This window comes from Aegilops tauschii, chromosome 3 (assembly GCF_002575655.3).
Source record: "Aegilops tauschii subsp. strangulata cultivar AL8/78 chromosome 3, Aet v6.0, whole genome shotgun sequence".
Taxonomy (NCBI): Eukaryota; Viridiplantae; Streptophyta; class Magnoliopsida; order Poales; family Poaceae; genus Aegilops; species Aegilops tauschii.
This window is the reverse complement of record NC_053037.3, coordinates 350496879-350502878: the sequence shown is the minus strand read 5'-3', so window position 1 is coordinate 350502878 and position 6000 is coordinate 350496879.

The window sequence follows — 6000 nt, the reverse complement described above, 5'->3', positions numbered from 1 at the left end:
CGACCATCTGTAGTGAAGGGGCTCTCCGGGATGAAGTGGTTACGAGAACCTAATGCCAGAGTTAGTAAAATCTTTAACCCGAATAGAAGAGAGATCAGAATCCCAGAGTATAGACGAGGAATAAAAGATACTAATACCACCCAATGGCGACGTGGGCCCGTAAGCCACACAGCCAAGTTAGTAAAACAGTTTTGGACGACTAGACTCAACTTCGGCCAAGGAGTTGGAAAGGGCAGTCGGCTCTGATACCAACTTGTGACACCCTCGATTCAATCGTACACTAATCATACACGCAAATGTGTACGATCAAGATCAAGGACTCACGGGAAGATATCACAACACAACTCTAGACACAAATTAAAATAATACAAGCTTTATATTACAAGCCAGGGGCCTCGAGGGCTCGAATACATAAGCTCGAAAACACAAGAGTCAGCGAAGCAACAATATCTGAGTACAGACATGAGTTAGACAAGTTTGCCTTAAGAAGGATAGAACAAAAGCATCTACGATCGAAAAGGCAAGGCCTCCTGTCTGGGAGCCTCCTAACTACTCCTGGTCGTCGGCGGTCTTCACATAATAGTAGGCATCAACGGTGGCATCTGGCTCCTGGGCTCCGACATCTGGTTGCATCAACCGGAAAGAAGCAGAAAGGGGGAAAAGGGGGAGCAAAGCAACCGTGAGTACTCATCCAAAGTACTCGCAAGCAAGGATCTACACTACATATGCATCGGTATCAAGGAAATGGGCTGTGTATGTGGACTGAACTGCAGAATGCCTGAAGAGAAGGGGAAAGCCTAGCCTACCAAAGACTAGCATCTTCTCAAAACCACCATCTTGCAGCAACAGGAGGGAGTAGAGTAGCATAAAGTAAAGTAGTAGAAGTGTTATCAACCTCGGCCAGAGATCCTTTCCCGACTCCCTGCGAGAAAGCAATCCCAGAGCCATACTATCCATTTCTCATCACAATCCAATTCTCATCACAAGTATCCAGTTCTAGTTGTATCGATCGGGATACAACTCCAAGTGTCCGTTACCATAGGACAGGCTATTGATAGATGTTTTCTTCCCTACAGGGGTGCACCAACTTACCCACCATGCTCGATTAACTCCGGCTGGACACACTTTCGTGGGTCATGCCCGGCCTCGGCCAAACAATACGCCGCAACCCGACCTAGGCTTAATAGAGAGGTCAGCACGCCGGACGAAACCTGTGCCCCCAGGGGTCATGGGCCATCGCCCCGGGAACTCCTGGACGTTGCGTGGGCGGCCGGTGAGCAGACCTAGCTACCTCCTTAAAAAAGGTAGGAGCTTACCAGTCCAACCCGGCGCGCGCTCAGTCGCTGACATCTATTAAGCTTCGGCTAATGTATACGACGCAGAACGCCCATACTATGCCGACGTGATGGTTAGTGCTATCAGGCTAGAGGCCCCTCAGATCAAATATCCAAATCGTAGTGGATTAGGAGCACGCGGTAACAAGCAAAGACTCACGAAAGATGTGACCCCGTTGCCCCGTCTCGAGACTTGCGGCAAGGGCTAAGAATGCCCGGCCACGCCTCGTAAGTATCTCGCGGGCACCTTCCAGGTCAACCCGACTCCACATCACTCGCGGGTACCCCTCAGGGTCGACCCGCCTTTCCAAGAAACAGCTGTGAAGTCCAAGTATCCGTGTGTCCAAACATCAAGGGGAAAACCCGAGGAATCACCCCCGGTGAATTCCACTCGATGTAATCATCAAGGTGAACGTTAGAGGATCCACCCTCGAGGTTCACACTTGAGGGGTTGCACGACAGAGCCGTATCGGAAGTGGTTAAGGAGGAAATCACCCTCGATGACCATGACCGAATAGCTTCACTACAGGTTAACATCAGAAGTGCTGATGAGGCCTCACCCTCGGCACTTGATAGTAACCCAGTAGTGTCAAGCAACTAAGGGGAAAGTGATGTGCGGTGCCGGGGCCTGGGCCTGGTCTTCGATCCTGTTGGTCGGGTCTTCGATGATGAAGCAGGGGCAACAAGGAGAAGGTGGGGGTCACTGGTGGATCACTAACCAACCTATACTAAGTAGTTTAGGATAAGCAGGTAGGTAACAATAAGCAGGTTACAAAAGCAGTCTATGCATCAGAATAGGAGCAAACAATAACAGTAGCAAAATCTAATGCAAGCATGAGAGAATGGAATGGGCGATATCGAGATGATCAAAGGGGGCTTGCCTGGTTGCTCTGGCAAGAAGGACATGTCGTCAACACCGTAGTCGAATTGGGGGTCGCCGGCAGTCTCGGGGTCTACCAGAAAGAAGTAACGGAGGGGGAACACAATAAATAATAGAGCAATCAAAGCAACACAAAGAATAACATGGCAATACGCAGTGTTAGGGGTGACCTAACGCAGTAGTAGGCGATACCGATGAAGGGGGGAAACATCCGGGAAAGTATCCCCGATGTTTCGCGTTTTCGGACAGATGAACCGGAGGGGGAAAGTTGTGTGTTCGCTATGCTAGGGATATGTGGCGGCCGAACGGGCTGCATATTCAGATTCGTCTCGTCGTTCTGAGCAAGTTTCATGCAGAAAACATTTTCATCCGAGTTACAGATTATTTAATATGAATTCTAAGATTTTATTAATTTCTAGAATTTCTGGAATTATTTAATTTGAATTTTCCAAAACAGTGCAAACCCTTTTACACACAATAGCAGCTAGCCTTAGAGTATGACAGGTGGGGCCAGGTCAACTGTTGACTGAGGAGTCAACAGTTGACTGGTCAAAGGTGAACAGTTCTACAGGGCCTACATGTCATAGAGCCAGGTTTTAACTAGAGTTAAATTAAACCTTTTATATTACCTAGGGGGCCACATTTCATTGACACAGTTTTAGTAAACTTATTTAGCCACGTTTTATTAGCAGGAGGACCCACATGTAGGTGTTGGGTTAGTAAAAGGTTAAGTTAAATGAGTTAATTAGGCCCCCTAATCTAGTTGGGTTGGCCCACTAGCAGAGGCATAACCGGCCTCCCAGGCAGGGCACGCACGAACGCACAAGGCGTCGGCGGCCAGAGGTCTGCTCGGGGCCATGGCAGGGCGGAGCCCGGCTCGACGCAGCCGGCCAGCAGGGCCGCGTTGGAGGAGTGGGGCGGCGGGCGCGCGCCGGAAACAGCGGCGAGCAGCGGCGGCAAAGCAGCGTACAGCAGCCGGCGGGAGCAGCATAGCAGGGGGGCGCGGTCAGGCGGCGACGGCCATGAAACCGGCGACGGGGGAAAGAAAGGAGGGCGAACGGGGCTCACAGGGGGGTCGTGTGCGAGCTCGAGGGGTGGTGCTGGGGCGGTCCGGCGAGGGGGCTCCGCGTGGCAGCGGGGTCGGGCGGTGGCGTCGTCGGGGCATCGCGGCGAGGCTGGAGGTGGTGGCGCAGGGGCGCGCGCGAGGGGCTGCGGGGTGAGGACGGCGGTGAGCGCGGGCGCGCGCAAGCGTGCGCGTGCGCGCGTGGCGGGACACGGGTGGTGGCCGGGTGCGGCGATGCGGAGCAGGAGCAGCCGGTGAGGGAGCGAGGCGAGCGGCGCCGCCGTGCGGCGTGGCGTGGCCAGGGAAGGCAGGCGCGCAGCGCGGTTGTCGCAGGGGCAAGGCAGCGGAGAGGGGAAGAGGAGGCCGAGGGCCTCACCGTACGGAGTAGGGACTAGGCAGTGGGCTCGGGGAGGCTGGCCGGGGATGATCCAGCGACGGCGCGGTGAGGTGGCGGCGTTCGGCGACGGCGTCAGCTCGGCGATGCAGAGACCTTGGATGGGCGACGCACGAGGGAGAAGGAGGGTGAAGAGGCGATCCGGTGACGAGGCGGGGCGGCGCCGAGGACGGGCACCGGTGTCGGGGCATGGGGCGCGGTCGTCGGCGTGGATCCCCGATCTAGATCGAGGGGAGTGGGAGGAGCGAGTGGTGGAAGTGGGTCAGGGGGAGGCTAGGGTTTCGTGGAGTGGGGGATAAGGAGGCCCGGCTGGGCCTGGTGGGCCGGCCGGTGCGGCGGCCAGCTGGGCCGTTCGGCCCAGCGTGGGGGGGGGTTCCTTTTTTTAATTTAAATTTTTAACTTTTTTGTTTACCATTTTTAGCCTCAGTTTTGCATTTTCTTTTAGTACCAAATGAGTTTTGTTTTGAACAAAACTTGGCATATAAATCTAACACAATACCTTGAGATGGAATAAAAAGTTTGGGGTCAAGAGGAGTTGTCTAATCATTTTTAGAAATTTCAAAAGGCCAATTTTAAATGCTGCTGGACAACTAAATAATTTCCAGGAGCACTTTCGGAATCCAAAACAGGTTGGTTCCAACATGACAAATACCTAGGGATTATTTGCCACACTTTGAACATTTTAGTTTTCAGGTTTGGCAAATATGAATTTTTGACTTTAGATTGGATTTGAATTTGAACTGTGATTTGGATCAAGTGAAGATTAGCAACAGTAACATGATGACATGGCACCATTAACAGGGGATTACTGTAGCATGACACTGGGGGTGTTACAGTGCCCCCTCCTCCCCTCCACATGTATATACTTGAGGGGCGCACCCTAGAGATATAGAAGTCCCTTTGTCTCGGACGCCCCGTCTTTAGTTCTCTCTCTCTAGTTATAGTTCTTATCAAGATTTTTATAGACTAGATCTAGTTCTAGTTTTCTCTTCTCCACTAATAGACAAGCCCCTTGAGGTTCTCTTCTCCCGTCTCTAGTTATCCGGTGACGCAAAGCTCTGGACGGCGCAGCACTGCCGGATCGTGACGCTCGTAAGCATGCAATCTGTAGAGAGGTCGTGCTTTTAGTCTTCGTTTCGAGGGATCGTTATGGACATTTTGAGGGATTTTAAGAACGATCTACACCAACTCTTCTTTCGCTGGAACTCGAAGTTGAAAATGATCCGATCTAATCTTGTATGCATCTTCATAGTGATTCGGAATCTTGATCGTAGGGCATTTTTTTTGTTTTCTACTACGTTTGCCAACATTATTTGCCTACAAATGAGCAAAAGAATCTAAAAGAAGCAGCTCGGACATTTGGTTGAATACATAAGGGGTGAGGTGTACGTCTGGAGGAGCAGGACGTACTGGTGTGGCCGCCGTCTGCGAGGTAGCAAGGATGGTGGGAAGGAGTTTGGACGGCATGGAGCTAGGGTGAAGTGGCAGAGGCAGAGTTGGGGAAGGAGTGGCGTGGACGAGGCAGAAGAGGGGAAGAATACAGGTCGGGCGAGGGCTGGGGACGATTTTGAGAGATTTTGAATGGATCCGGCCTGCCAAAGCCGACATGACTAATGCGTCTGGGCGTGTTCGGGTCATCCCGTATCCGTCTCATATATGGGCTGGCTACAAGAGATGTTAGATAACCCATATATATGAGATGGATTTTAGAGGTCCAGTTATGCAATTTTTAATTCAGCGGTGTTCGGAATGTCCAGCCGGACGTTTAGAGGGGAAAATCGGGTCCTATTGTAGATGCTCCCGTTCCAGCCAAAATGCTAATGGAGGAGATTATTCCGCTGTTGGGGTTTTGTGGTGTGTTATTTCCAAGGAAAAAATAGCGCGCTGCAGCAAAATAGTGTCGGCCTCCGAATACACTATTAACGTGTTATATCACGCTATACTGCTATAGTGTGTTATTAGCGAGACGTTGTATACTGATATATTTAACAAGACAATTTTTAATACGCTATAGCGTGCTATTAGCTACTACTCCCCCCGACCCATAATATAAGAACGTTTTTTACACTGCATTAATGTAAAAAAATGCTATACTGCTATAGTGTGTTATTAGCGAGACGTTGTATACTGATATATTTAACAAGACAATTTTTAATACGCTATAGCGTGCTATTAGCTACTACTCCCTCCGACCCATAATATAAGAACGTTTTTTACACTGCATTAATGTAAAAAAATGCTCTTATATTATGGGACGAAGAGAGTAGTATTTTTCTTGGAGTAAAATGCACTAGTGGTTATTGAACTTATAGCATACGCTCACTTTGGT